Consider the following 15,297-nt stretch of genomic DNA (forward strand, 5'->3'; position numbering starts at 1 on the left):
TCTAAGAGATATGCGCCCGGCCTAAGGTAGAACGGAAGTGGTTGTCAGTCACGCACGTTCATGGGTGAGAATGATGATGAGTGTCACGGATCATCACATTCATCAAGTTGAAGTGCAACGTATATCTTGGAATAAGAATAAAAGAGAATTGAATAGAAAGTAATAGTAATTGTATTGAAACTTGAGGTACAGCAGAGCTCCACACCCTTAATCTATGGTGTGCAGAAACTCCACCGTTGAAAATACATAAGTGAAAGGTTCAGGCATGGCCGAATGGCCAGCCCCCAAAACGTGATCACAGGATTCAAAATACAATCCAGGATGATAATATGATAGTAAAAAGTTCTATTTATAATAAACTAGCTCCTAGGGTTTACATGAGTAAGTAATTGATGCATAAATCCACTTCCGGGGCCCACGTGGTGTATGTTTGGGCTGAGCTTGATCTATCCACGAGCTGAGGCTTCTCTTGGAGTTGAACTCCAAGTTATAACGTGTTTTGGGCGTTCAACTCCGGATCATGACGTTTTTCTGGCGTTTAACTCCAGACAGCAGCATGTACTTGGCGTTCAACGCCAAGTTACGTCGTCAATTTCCGAATAAAGTATGGACTATTATATATTGCGGGAAAGCTCTGGATGTCTACTTTCCAACGTCATTGAGAGCGCGCCAATTGGAGTTCTGTAGCTCCAGAAAATTCATTTCGAGTGCAGGGAGGTCAGATTCCAACAGCATCAGCAGTCCTTTTGTCAGCCTTTTTCAGAGTTTTGCTCAAGTCCCTCAATTTCAGCCAGAAATTACCTGAAATCACAGAAAAATACACAAACTCATAGTGAAGTCCAGAAATGTGAATTTAACATAAAAACTAATGAAAACATCCCTAAAAGTAGCTTGAACTTACTAAAAACTACCTAAAAACAATGCCAAAAAGCGTATAAATTATCCGCTCATCAGAGACCCATGATGGCAGCTTCTGTTAGAAGGGTTTATATATCCATGCATGTTTTGTTGAATCTCTCCATGTAGTTACGCAGGGTCTCCCGCTCTCCTAGTCTGATTCCTAGTAAGCTCGGAGCGTGTTTATCTTTGTCCTTTTGGATGGAGAATCTGGCCAGGAATTTTTTAGCCATGTCGTCGAAACTTGAGATGGACCTAGGAGGGAGATTGTCGAACCATCTAATTGCTGTTTTTGTTAAAGTAGTTGGAAAGGCTTTGCAACGAACTGCATCTGAGGCATCGGTGAGGTACATTCTGCTTCTGAAGTTGCTGAGATGATGGCTGGGATCTGTAGTGCCGTCGTATAAGGTCATGTTTGGGAGTTTAAAGTCCTTTGGGATTTTTGTCTTCATGATTTCTTTGGCGAATGGGTCTTGCTCCTTGCGTGCATTATCTTCGGGAGTGGATCGGCTGGCTTTAGGCTTGACATCAGCTTCAAGTTTTAGGAGTTTGTTCTCCAATTCCCGGCGTCACCTTATTTCTCTTTGTAGATCCTTCTCGGCCTTTCGTTGACGTAGAGCGTCTTCCTCAAGTTGTTTTAATCGGTCTTGAAATGCCTCCAAGGCTCCCGCATTTGGGGAGTCCTTATTGTTGATTTGGGTGGTGTCTTTAGGTGTAGTGTCGGCATTTTTGTGCGGCGTTCTATCCTCTAGATCTGAGCCGTGGTTGTTGTCATGGTCGTCCGCCATGGTGCTGGGATGACTTCCAGGTCCCTGGCAACGGCGCCAATGTTCCGAGGGTTACCTGAAACTGTAGGTCGATCTCGGATGAGATCTTCTGTGCGGGTCGGAGCTGTTGTGTCCGACTTGTTGGACTTGGTGGTGGTGCTGATCCTTCGTCCCCAGAGGGTGGGGGGTACCTGCAAGGGACTCCGATGCTTAAGTTAGCAAGGGTATTAAGCAGGTATTGAGTATAATCAGAGTATGAGTTATACCTGGGTGCTCCAATGTATTTATAATAGTGTAGAGTGACCTTCAAAGATAAGATAAGTTAGTTATCTTATCTTATCTTTATCTTATCTTCGAGTGAGGTCATCGTATCTTCAAGGGAACCGCCCTTTTCTCTGTAGGCTTGGGCTACCCTTGGGTTTGGGTCGTGTTCCTCTGTTTGGGCTTTTAATTGGGCTTTCCTGGTAGTTTGGCCGAGCTCTTTAGGAAGATGTCGGATTTGTCTGACCTGAAGAGGCCGGTCGCTTTGTCGGTAGAACATCCCGGGTCGGACAGCTCGACCCAAGGTATGAACACTACTAAAAACTACCTGAAAACAATGCCAAAAAGCGTATAAATTATCCGCTCATCACAACACCAAACTTAAATTGTTGCTTGTCCCCAAGGAACTGAAAATCAAATAGGATAAAAAGAAGAGAACTATAAATCTCAAAATATCAATGAATATTAGTTCTAATTAGATGAGCGGGACTTGTAGCTTTTTGCTTCTGAACAGTTTTGGCATCTCACTTTATCCTTAGAAGTTTAGAATGATTGGCATCTCTAGGAATTCAGAATTTAGATAGTGTTATTAATTCTCCTAGTTAAGTATGTTGATTCTTGAACACAACTACTTTTATGAGTCTTGGACGTGGCCCTAAGCACATTGTTTTCCAGTATTACCACTGGATACATAAATGCCACAGACACATGACTGGGTGAACCTTTTCAGATTATGACTCAGCTTTGCTAAAGTCCCCAGTTAGAGGTGTCCAGAGCTCTTAAGCACTCTCTTTTTTCTTTGGATCACGACTTTAACCACTCAGTCTCAAGCTTTTCACTTGGACCTGCATGCCACAAGCACATGGTTAGGGACAGCTTGATTTAGCCGCTTAGGCCTGGATTTATTTCCTTGGGCCCTCCTATCCATTGATGCTCAAAGCCTTGGATCCTTTTTACCCTTGCCTTTTGGTTTTAAGGGCTATTGGCTTTTTCTGGTTGCTTTTTCTTTTCTTTTATAATTTTTTTCACCATTTTTTTCACAAGCTTTTATTATTCACTGCTTTTTCTTTCTTCAAGAATCAATTTTATGATTTTTCAGATTATCAATAACATTTCTCTTGTTCATCATTCTTTCAAGAGCCAACAATTTTAACATTCATAAACAACAAGATAAAAAATATGCACTATTCAAGCATTCATTCAGAAAACAAAAAGTATTGTCACCACATCAATATAATTAAACTAATTTCAAGGATGAATTCGAAATTCATGTACTTCTTGTTCTTTTGTATTAAAAACATTTTTCATTTAAGAAAGGTGAATGATTCATGGAATTATTAATAGCCTTAAGACATAGTTACTAAATACTAGTGATCATGTAGTAAAGACACAAACATAGACAAACATGAAGCTCAAAAACCGAAAAAACAGAGAGATAAGAACAAGGAAGTTAAGGAATGAGTCCACCTTAGTAATGGTAGCGTCTTCCTCTTGAAGAAGCAAAGGTGCTCTTGAGCTCTTCTATGTCTCTTCCTTGCCTCTGTTGCTTGATCCCTAGTGATTTTGGTGCTCATATCCTTAGTTGCTCCCTATAATTGTGTGGAGGAAAATGTATCCCCTTAGGTATCTCAGGAATTTCTTGATGAGGGAATTCTTCATGCTCTTGTTGAGGTCCATGAATGGGCTCTCTTGATGTGCAGTCAAATGCTCTACTACTGAGCTATGGACCCTTGAGATGAATCTCTCTATCTCCCATGACTCGGAGGTGGAAGCTTTTGTCTTCCCTTTCCTCTTTCTAGAGGTTTCTCCGGCCTTAGGTGCCATTAATGGTTATGGAAAACAAAAAAGCTATGCTTTTACCACACCAAACTTAGAATGTTTCTCGCCCTCGAGCAAAAGAAAGAATAGAAGAAGAAGAATAAGATATGAAGGAGAGAGAGAGAGATGTGTATTCGGCCAAGGGGGAGAAGAAAGGCTTGTATGGTTCGGTCATATAGGGTGGGTTTGGGTAGGAAAGAGTGGATGGATGTGATTGGTGAAGGGGTAATGGGGAAGAGAGATTGAAGTGATTGGTGAAGGGTATAGTGTTATTGGATTGTGTGAAGAAGAGAGGAGTGGAGTAGGTGGGGATCCTGTGGGGTTCACAGATCCTGAGGTGATCCTGTGGGGTCCACAAATCTTGAGGTGTCAAGGATTTCTCATCCCTACACCTTTTAGGCGTGTAAAACGCCCTCTGTATGCAATCATGGCGTTTAAAGCCAGACTATAGCATGTTTCTGGCGTTAAACGCCACTTCCATGCTTGTTTTGGGCGTTCAACGCCAATCTGCAGCATGTTTCTGGCATTGAATGCCACTTCTATACTTGTTTATGGCGTTTAATACCAGCTCTCCTCATGGTGTAATCCTGGCATTTAAATGCCAGACTACTGCTTGTTTCTGGCATTTAACGCCAGCTTTATGCTCAGTTTTGGCATTGAACGCCAGCCAGATGCTCCTTACTAGCGTTTAAACGCCAGTAAGCTCTTCCTCCAGGGTGTGCTTTTTCTTTTGCTGTTTTTTATTCTGTTTTTAATTTTTGCAATTGTTTTGTGACTCCACATGATCATAAACCTAATAAAACATAAAAGAACAACAGAAATATAGATAAATAAAAATTGGGTTGCCTCTCAATAAGCGCTTCTTTAATGTCAATTGCTTGACATTGAGCTCTCATAGAGCTTCACAGATCATTGATAAACCCCACTTTTAGGGTTTATCTTGTATTGATTTCAAGGGTTTTATCAATGATTCCACACGCTTTTCATATGAAAATACATGACTTTGTGTTCCTTTCCTAATTTTACCTCACAGATGAAAACATGCTTATTTTGCACTAAACTAGACACATTTCTAATCCTCTCTTGGTGTCATTCGATGCCGTGACCTGTGTGTTAAGTGATTTCAGAATATAGGGCAGGGATGACCCGGAGGAAAGAAGGAAGGTGGGTGCAAAGGAAAGGAGCATGAGAAAATGAGCTTTGGAACTTCAGCAAGGGCGCATGTGCGTACCTGGCGCGCCCGCATGGATTACGCAGCCAGAAGCCAAAGTCAGGAGCCAAGCTACGAGCCGGCACGTGTAGCGGCTAAGCCATGACCCCCATGGGCACGTCCACGTACGTCACGCTTTCGTGCAAATTGCAAGACGCCCCAGTGGCGCGCAGGTGTACTGTGCGCGCGCGCGCCGATGCTCGAATATGATTTTTTAAAAAGGGTCACGTGACCTAGGCGTGGAGACAGTTGGAGATCCCATTTAAGGGATGTTCCTTGGCGGGAAAAGCTTAAAAAGACCAAGGGTTGAAGGGTTAGGGGACTTTTTGCTCATTTTACATTCTAGATATTTTCCTAGTGGTAGTTACACTCTTGGGTAGAGAGAGAGAGAGAGATTCCAACCTCTCATTAGGGTTCATCTTCTTCAATTTCTCAATTCTCAACCATTCCTTGGTGAGATCTATTGCAACTCTCAATTTACTTTGTTCATGTTATAGATCATCTTCTCTAATCTCAATTAGTGCTTGTAATTGTTCAATTCTCATAGATTTTAGATTCAACTTTGTAGTTTTGAATTCTATCAATTCCTTGAAAGGTTCATTTCTATTGTTGTTCTTTGTTGATTGTTGTTAATTTCTTGTGTTGAAGTACTTTTAATTCTACTTTCTTCTCACTCTTACTATGTCTTTCATCCTTGCTCATCAATTGTTTGATAAAATGCCAACACTAGTTATGGAGTAAAAGTTTCTTACTTGGCTTAGGGTTTGGACCATTAGAAAAAGTTGAATAGTTAATGTCAATTGTTGATTGGAAATTAGGAATTTCTAATTGACTTAGAGTGCACTAAAGCTAGATTTCCCTAGGGTAAAACTAGGACTTGTGACTCAAGTTGGTTACTCTCACTTGACTTTCCTCTATACCTAAAGGTTAACTAAGTGAAGCAGAGCTTAATTGTTATCATCATTGAAGGAAACTATAATGATAGAATTTCTAATGCCCACCCTAGGCCAAGTCTTCTAATATTGATTGTTTGTCATTTACTTTCGCTAAACTCCAAAAGAATCATAACAAGGTTTCCTAATCAATAATATGCATTCTCTAGCAATTCCAAGGGAGGACGACTCAGGAGACTAGTACTCTCGGTTATAGATTGTAGGATTGTTTGATGCGAAGTTTGAATGTCGATTAGACTATACTCACGATTATATCCATTATTGAATTCTATATCAGCATGCTAAACTTCGGTTATCAAAATGGCGCCGTTGCCGGGAATTTGCAATGGTGTTATGTTATTGGTTATTGTACATATGTGAATATTGTGAATAGGTTTATCTTTTGTTTATTTCTTAATTTTTGTTAGTTTTATTTTGTTCTCTCACTATGAATTCTCACTTTGGCTTTGAGTTTGGTTCTAATTGTGTTGTAGGAAATGTGGACTTTAATGGCAACATGTACCATGGATGGAACCATCAAAGATGGGAGGAGCCTCAAGGAATTGATCATTCCTATTGGCAACAATCTCCGGATACTTATAGGTATAATTCCCATCATAATGCATGTCAATTTAACGGCTATGATGACTCTTTTTGTGACACTCAACAACCACCATCATATGCCTATGAATCTCATCCTCAACATGGCCCTCAACCATACTCACAAGCCTTTCCACATCAAGCACCTTCCTATGATCCATATCCACCATATGACCAATCATCCATGCCATATTCTTATGACCATTATGAGCAAGAACCTTTAGAACCACCACAACCCTATCAAGATTACTCCCAAGAACCACCTCAATACACACCATCTCCACAATTTTATCAAGAGGAACCACCTTCCTACCATGAATCCTCTCTCCAAAATAATGAACCTTCCTACTCACCCCAAGCCCCAATAGACGATTCTCTCACTTTGTTACTTCAAGGGAAAGAAGCCATGAAGCGGGATACATTTGAGTTTGTGACCAATTTGACCAAGGTGGTGCATGCTCTAGCCCACCAATGTTTGAATACTCAAGTTTTCCCCGTAGCCACATGTGGAAAACCTAAAGAAGAGCAAAGCATGAAGGAGAGATTGGAAACTCCGGTGAGGGATGAGGGATGCCATTTTGTATTGGAGCAACTAGAGGAAGCCATGATTATTGAAGAAAATGAAGAAGTGGTCGAAGATTTAGGAGATGTTGAAAGTCCAAGGGAATGTAGCATCATGGAGCACTCTTCCAAGAAGCTTGATATTGACGTTGAGGAGGGTGCGCAACCTCCAAGGCATATCATCGTTGGAGACTTGGAAGAGGCTTATCAAGAGATGGATTCAATCATGGATGAATTTCTCTCTACAATAGAATCCTCTCCCATTGGACATGAAGTTGAAATTATAAAAGAATGTGCACAACCTCCCATACCCTTGGCGAGCAATGAGAAAGAGAGTAAATCGAAAGAGAGCTACCAAGAGGAAAAAGTTGGCATGGTGTATATCGAAATTGAAGATTATGAAGAGGTTGATCAAGAGATGGATTCATTCATCAATGAATTCCTATCCAAAATTGAATCACCTCCTATTGGGCAAGATGAAGTTCTTGAAGACAACACCAAGCCAAGTGAAAAAGGGGAAAAGGTTGAAATTGAAGAAGCTTGCGAAGAGGTGGAAACAACTAAAGAAGAGCCTAAAGAAGTAGACCTTGCATTGTCTAAGTGTGGGGAGGTCTCCCTCCCCAAGTCACCATCCAACACAACATCCAAGTGGGTAAAACTCTTATCCCTAAGCTTTACTTTCTCACTTGAATATGGTTTAATTGAAAATGATGGTCAACTTAGAGCTCTTTGTGGAGTTAAAAGTATAAGAGAGTTGTGTAGTGGTTGGAAACATCATTCTAAGCTCATGACGGTTGTGAGCTCAAAATTCAAGAGCAATGGTTGGTGTAGAACCAAATTGCATGGGTCCTAGGAAGTTGTTTGGAAGCTTCTTTGAGAATTCTAAGGTCATGCCACCCACATGGACTAATAATGATCAACTTAAAGATGGGTGTAGAAATAAGATATGGGATCCCGGTATACATGAGGATCAACTTTGGGAGCCCCAAGCTTGTGAAGAACTCCATCAACACTTGGTGCAACAAATAAGAAGTCTTGGGGCACAATAGAGAACCAAGCATTGGTGGGAGTTCCAAGATGAGCACAAGCACAAGCCACCTTGAGAGGAGCTCTCCATAAGTCCAACTTAAGGACAATAAACAAAAGTGCTAGGTGGGAGACACCCCACCATGGTAACATCTTTTCATTTTCTTTCTTTGTAAATATTGGTAGAATTAGTTTAATTTCAGGTTTTTATTAGTTTGTTAAATTTATTTAGAAGTATAATATGATAAATAAGGTTTTAGGGTGTTTTGGTAGATGGTTGGAGGATTGAAAGGCTTGGATTGGTGCAAGAACTTAGAAAAAATTTTTTTTTTGAAAAACAGAACACCATCCACGCGCGCGCGCACATGACGCGTACGCGCACCTGAGCATTTTTTGACCATCCACGTGGACGCGCACTGTACGCATACGCGTGGATGCAAAAATTCTACCTAAGCCAAAAATCCGAGAGTTAGGCCTGCACTGTGCGAACATTGGGCATAAGGCACAAGTCTATGCACGCGTGCGCGCACTTGGCGCGTACGTGCACATGATCTTAAGTTCGCAATGAACGCGCACGCACACTGTGCGCGCGTGCGTCGATTGCACAATCTGCACCCCCGGTACTTTTACCCGAGAGTTGTGCCTCTTTTGGGCCAACATTATGCCTCTCACCTAACTCGACGCACGCGTGCGCGCATCTGGCGCATACACGTTCTTAGGCCAATATGCACATCGACGCGTAAGCACGCATGACGCATACGCGTCGGTAAAAAAAAAAGAAAAAGAAAAAGAAAAAAAAAGAGTTTTTTTCTCCCCTTCCATTTTCTTTTGCTTATCACATTCGCATACTTCTACTCTTCCCATTTTCATTTAGTTTTTTGTAGCATGTTTTCGTTTTTTAAGTCATTTTAATAATGGTGTTGCATCTTCCTACTCAATTGTTGAGGATTCCTTGCATTACTTTGGTGCCTCTTGACTTGTTTCATATTGTTGGGTGATGTTTTTCTTCAAATCAATGCTCAATCTTTTATGCACTTGTGTTCTTTGTTCATAGATATGACCTTATATTGTCTTTCATGGCCCACTCTCTCTTGTTCGAACTTGATGCTCATCATGCTCTTCATGCTTTGACCTTACTCTTGCATCAAGTATCATTGATCTGCCATTTTCTCTTATTGTTTCCTCCTCTACATGTTGTAGCTACCATGTAGTAGAGAATCATACTCTTATTTGGCATTAGCCCCCGCCTATGTTCTGTTTATTTTGTTATCTTTGTTATAGGCTTAATTTTCTTTCTTTCTTTCCTTTTGGGTTGGCCACCAATACGGAAGGATACGAAAGTTTTAAAACGGGGCAACAAGCAAGTCATCCTCACAACATTTTGATGAAGCTCATCAATTGTAGCAACCCGTCCACCTTGCTCTCCTTTGCGTGCACCGAGGACGGTGCAATCTTCAAGTGTGGGGAGGTCGTTCGACCGATCTCCATGGGTAACAATTTTCTTCTTTTCAACACCAATGTTAGTTAGTTGTTGCATTTGCATGATAGGTTGCATGTTAGTTAGAATTTATACATATTTTACCACTTCTCTCCTATTAGGACTACTTGGTTAGGGTGATAATTTCTTTTCCAAGAAACTGTTTTAGGGCACCCTACCAATTTGAAAAAAAAAACTTTTGATGCTAAGCTTGCTTGGAGATTGTACTTTGGAACATGGTTTTTGAGCCAAGAACACAAGCAAGTGAGATTTGAGCCTATTGATGTGGTTACATTTTATAACCACTTATTTTTCCTTCTTGTGTGCAATTACTCTCTTTCTAAGATTGTGATCCTTAATTTGCTTGATTCTGTATTTCCATTTATTCCTTGTATTTATGGATTTATATGATTGAGGCCATTATTTCATTAGCTCACTTACCCAAATAGCTCACCTTTTATCTTCCATTGTTAGCCAAATTTGAGCCTACAATTAACCCACTTTGTTCTTAATTTAGCACATTACAAGCCTTAAAGCGGAAAATAATAAAAGTCCTTATTTGGATCTTTGATTAGCTTAGGCTAGTGTGTGTGAGCATCATTCAAATACGGGAAACTTGGGATATTGGTTGGGAAAAAGGTGTGTTTTTGTTTTTGTTGAAACTATTAGGAATCGGGTACATACTCATGTGTTAATTAAATGTAAAGCCATATGCATTGATAGTCTTGAAAGAAAAAAAAATGAGAAAAACAAAAGAAAAAGAAAATATATATATATATATATATATATATATATATATATATATATATGAATTTGAAAAAGAAAAAGAAAAGAAAAAAAATAGAAAAGAAAGAAAAAGAAAAACAATAAAAAGGGGATAAAATGCCCCAAAGTGAAGCTCAAACAATAAAGAATCAATGCATATGGAATGTGAATCAAAAAGAAAATGCATGAGTATGTGAAAAAGTGAGGAATGGGTAGTTAGATTAGTATTTAATTGTATTAGGTCATTATATAGGTTATGTGGGAAAGTCTAGGTTAATCAAAGATTCAAACCCTAGTCCACTAGCCATATATGACCCTACCTTAACCCTAGCCCCATTACAACTTAAAGAAAAGACCTCATGATAATTGTATGCGTGCATTGAATAATTGTTGATTGTTAGATGAAAAAAAAATCTTGGAAAGCATGATTAGGGGAGAATTGAGTGAATCAACCCCAAACACCGAGCGAATAGAGTGCAAACACTTCCGGTGAGGGTTCGATGCTCAATTCCTTGATTCCCGGCTTTCATGAGCGTTCTTCTTGCAAGTCTTCTTGAACTTCACTTTTATATTTAAATTGGTAGGACTCATGAATTGTTATATGATCTTAAGCCCTACTTGTGCATGTATGTCTTGGAGATTGATTTATTTTTAACCAAGTAGGTACAATCATTTTGCATTTAGTTGCGTGCATATAGCTTCTTTGCTTTGAATAAGTGTCATATCCCTTGTTTCATTCTTGGTTTAGCATGAGGACATGCTAAGGTTTAAGTGTGGGGAGGCTGATAAACCCCAATTTGACGATTTATCCTGTGTTGAATTTAGAGTATTTTGTAGACCTTTACCCACATTTATTCAATGAAATAGCGTGGTTTTGTATATTCTCCTTTAATTGTGCTTAAGAGTGAAAACATGCTTTTTAGGTCTTAAAATAGCTAAATGTAATTTACCTTGATTCCATTAGATGCCTTGATATGTTTGTTAAGTAATTTCAGATTTAGGAGGCAAAGATTGGATCAAGGGAATGAAGAAAAAGCATGTAAAGTTGGAGAACTCATGAAGAAATGATGGAACCAAAAAGCTGTCAAGCCTGACCTCTTCGCACTTAATTGACCATAACTTGAGCTACAGAGGTCCAAATGATGCGGTTCTAGTTGCGTTGGAAAGCTAATATCCGGGGATTCGAAACAATATAAGATTTGCCGTAGTTGCATTGCGCATAGGGGCGCGCACGTGCACGGTACGCGGACGCGCCGATTGTGGCACATGACCCACTTAATGTAACATGTGGCCAGCGATTTTAGAAGCTTTGTGGGCCCATTCCAACTCATTTCTAATGCTATTTAAGCTGAGGATTGAAGGGGAATCAACATACTTTTGATCATTAGTCATAGTTTAGTTTTAGAAGTAGTTAGAGTTAGAGAGAGAAGCTCTCTCTTCTCTCTAGAATTAGGATTAGGAATTAGGGTTAGATTTGGATCTCATAGTTCTAGGTTTAATTCAAGTCTCCTTCTACTTCTACCTTCAATTGATGATTGCTACACTTTGGTTCTTCTTTCTATCCCTATCCTCTTGTTGTAATTTTTCTTATTTTGTTTCTAGGTTTTGTAATTGAGATACTCTTGTTCTCTTTGTTTTCTTTTAATAATGCAATTTGAGGTAGTTCATGATAATTGTGATTTCCTTGATTGTTGTTGTTAATTCTTTGTATTCAATTGTAGTTAGAATTCATTCTTGTTGTGATTTACTATACTTTTCTTTTGTGCCTTCCAAGTGTTTGATTAAATGCTTAGAAGAATGTTAGACTAGAATTTTATGTTCTTGGCTTGAGAAGGTAACTTAGGATTTCTTGAGTCACTAGTGTCCAATTGATTGATAGTTGATAGCCATTAACTCTAGCCTTCATTAATCCAATTAGTGGAAAGCTAGGATTTATGGACTAGGATTGATATAACTCACTTGACTTTCCTTTGTTAATTGATTTAAGGATGACTAAGTGGGATTAATCCTTGCAACTACCATACTTGTGGCTAATGATAATGATGAAGACCCTTGACAACCAAACCTTGCCAAGATCATTTTGTTAATAAAGTTTTCTTACCATTTACTATTCATATTTCTCATCCAAAACCCCAAAATAAACAAGTCCATAACCAATAACAAGAACACTACCCTGCAAGTCCTTTGAGAGATGACTCGAGGTTTAAATACTTCAGTTTATAGATTTTAGGGGTTTGTACTTGTGACAAACAAATTTTTGTATGAAAGGATTATTGTTGGTTTAGAGATTATACTTTACAACGAGATTTCATTAGTGAAATTCTAACCCGTCAAAAATCCAATCATCAATCATCAGAGCATTGTTGGGACCTCCCAACACCAAACTTAGAGTTTGGTTGTGGCCTCCCAATACCAAACTTAGAGTTTAATTGTGGAGGCTTTGTTTGACTCTGTATTGAGAGAAGCTTATCATACCTCTTTTCTATGTTTACAGAAGGATAGCCTTGGGCCTTAAATACAAGGTAGTCCCCATTCAATTGAAGGACTAATTCTCCTCTGTTAACATCAATCACAGCTCCTGCTGTGGCTAGTAAGGGTCTTCTAAGGATGATACATTCATCCTTCTCCCTCCTAGTGTCTAAGATTATGAAATCAGCAGGGATGTAAAGGCCTTTAACCTTCACTAACACATCCTCTACCATTCCATAAGCTTGTCTTATTGACTTGTCTGCCATTTCTAATGAGAATGTGGCAGGCTGTACCTCAAAGATCCCTAGTTTCTCCATTACAGAGAGTGGCATAAGATTTATACCTGACCCCAGGTCACACAGAGCCTTCTCAAAAGTCATGGTGCCCATGGTACAGGGTATTAAGAATTTACCAGGATCTTGTTTCTTTTGAGGTAAAGTTTGTTGAACCCATGTATCTAGTTCACTAATGAGCAAGGGAGGTGCATCTTCCCAAGTCTCATTACCAAGCAACTTGGTATTCAGCTTCATGATAGCTCTTAGATATTGAGCAACTTGCTATCCAGTTACATCTTCATCCTCTTCAGAGGAAGAATAATTTTCAGAGCTCATGAATGGCAGAAGGAGGTTTAATGGAATCTCTATGGTCTCTATGTGAGACTCAGATTCCTCTAAGTCCTCAATAGGGAACTCCTTCTTATCTGGGAGACATCCCATGAAGTCTTCCTCATTGGGATTCACGTCCTCCCCTTCCTCTCTAGGTTTGGCCATTTTGATTATGTCAATGGCCTTGCACTCTCTTTTCGGATTCTCTTCAGTATTGCTTGGGAGAGTACTAGGAAGAGTTTCTGTGATTTTCTTACTCAGCTGGCCCACTTGTGCCTCCAAATTTCTAATGGAGAACCTTGTTTCACTCATGAAACTTAAAGTGGCCTTAGACAGATCAGAGACTATATTTGCTAAGCTAGAGGAGCTCTGCTCAGAATTTTCTGTCTGTTGCTGAGAAGATGATGGAAAAGGCTTGCTATTGCTAAACCTGTTTCTTTCACCATTATTAAAGCCTTATTGGGGCTTTTGTTGATCCTTCCATGAGAAATTTGGATGATTTCTCCATGAGGGATTATAGGTGTTTCCATAGGCTTCACCCATGTAATTCACCTCTGACATTGCAGGGTTCTCAGGATCATAAGCTTCCTCTTCAGAAGATGCCTCTTTAGTACTGTTGGATACATTTTGCCATCCATTCAGACTCTGAGAAATCATGTTGACTTGCTGAGTCAACATTTTGTTCTGAGCCAATATGACATTCAGAGTATCAATTTCAAGAACTCCCCTTTTCTGAGGTGTCCCATTACTCACAGGATTCCTCTCAGAGGTGTACATGAATTGGTTATTTGTAGCCATGTCAATGAGTTCTTGAGCTTCTGCAGGCGTTTTCTTTAGGTGAATGGATCCACCTATAGAATGGTCCAGTGACATCTTAGAAAGCTCAGATAGACCATCATAGAATATATCTAAAATGGTCCACTCTGAAAGCATACCAGAAGGACACTTTTTGGTTAACTACTTGTATCTTTTCCAAGCTTCATAGAGGGATTCACCATCTTTTTGCTTGAAGGTCTGAACATCCACTCTAAGCTTGCTCAGCTTTTGAGGAGGAAAGAACTTGGCCAAGAAGGCCGTGACCAGCTTATCCCAAGAGTCCAGGCTATTTTTAGGATGTGAGTCCAACCATGTTCTAGCCCTGTCTCTTACAGCAAAGGGGAAAAGCATGAGCTTGTAGACTTCATGATCTACTCCATTAGTCTTAACAGTCTCGCAAATCTGCAAGAACTCAGTTAAAAACTGATAGGGATCTTCTGATGGAAGTCCATGAAACTTGCAGTTCTGTTGCATTAGAGCAACTAGTTGAGGTTTCAGCTCAAAATTGTTTGCTCCAATGGCAGGGATTGAGATACTTCTTCCATCAAATTTGGAAGTAGGTGTAGTATAATCACTAAGCATCCTCCTTGCACCTCCACAATTGTTATTGGGTTCAGCCATGTCTTTTTCTTTTTCGAGATTCTCTGTAAGGTTTTCTCTGGATTGTTGTGCTTTAGCTTCTCTTAGCTTCTTCTTCAGAGTCCTTTCAGGTTTTGGATCTGTTTCAACAAGAAAGTTCTTGTCCGTGCTCCTGCTCATATAAAAAAAGAGAGAACAGAGAAAGAAGAGGAGTCCTCTATGTCATAGTATAGAGATTCCTTTATGTGAGTAGAAGAATAAGAGAATAAAAGGAGAAAAAGGTAAGAATCCAAACACAGGGGGGAGAGTGGGTTCGAATTCTTGAGTAGAAGAGATGTGTTAGTAGATAAATAAATAAATAGAAGAAGATGAGTGAGAGGAGTTTTCAAAAATTATTTTTAAAAACAGGTTAGTGATTTTCAAAAATTAAGAGAAGAAGTAAAATTAAAATTAAAATTTGAAATAATTAGTTAATTAAAAGAATTTTGAAAAAGAGGGAGGCATTTTCAAAAAT

General features: G+C 39.5%; 1 non-coding gene across 1 annotated transcript; it reads left to right on the plus strand.

The window, feature by feature from the left end:
- Positions 1–14,315: 14,315 nt before the first annotated feature.
- On the plus strand, positions 14,316–14,423 carry LOC112711516 (small nucleolar RNA R71). Its single transcript, XR_003157515.1, has one exon. It is a non-coding gene; the product is annotated as a small nucleolar RNA R71 (small nucleolar RNA).
- The last annotated feature ends 874 nt before the right edge of the window (positions 14,424–15,297 follow it).

Source organism: Arachis hypogaea, chromosome 1, assembly GCF_003086295.3.
Source record: "Arachis hypogaea cultivar Tifrunner chromosome 1, arahy.Tifrunner.gnm2.J5K5, whole genome shotgun sequence".
Taxonomy (NCBI): domain Eukaryota; kingdom Viridiplantae; phylum Streptophyta; class Magnoliopsida; order Fabales; family Fabaceae; genus Arachis; species Arachis hypogaea.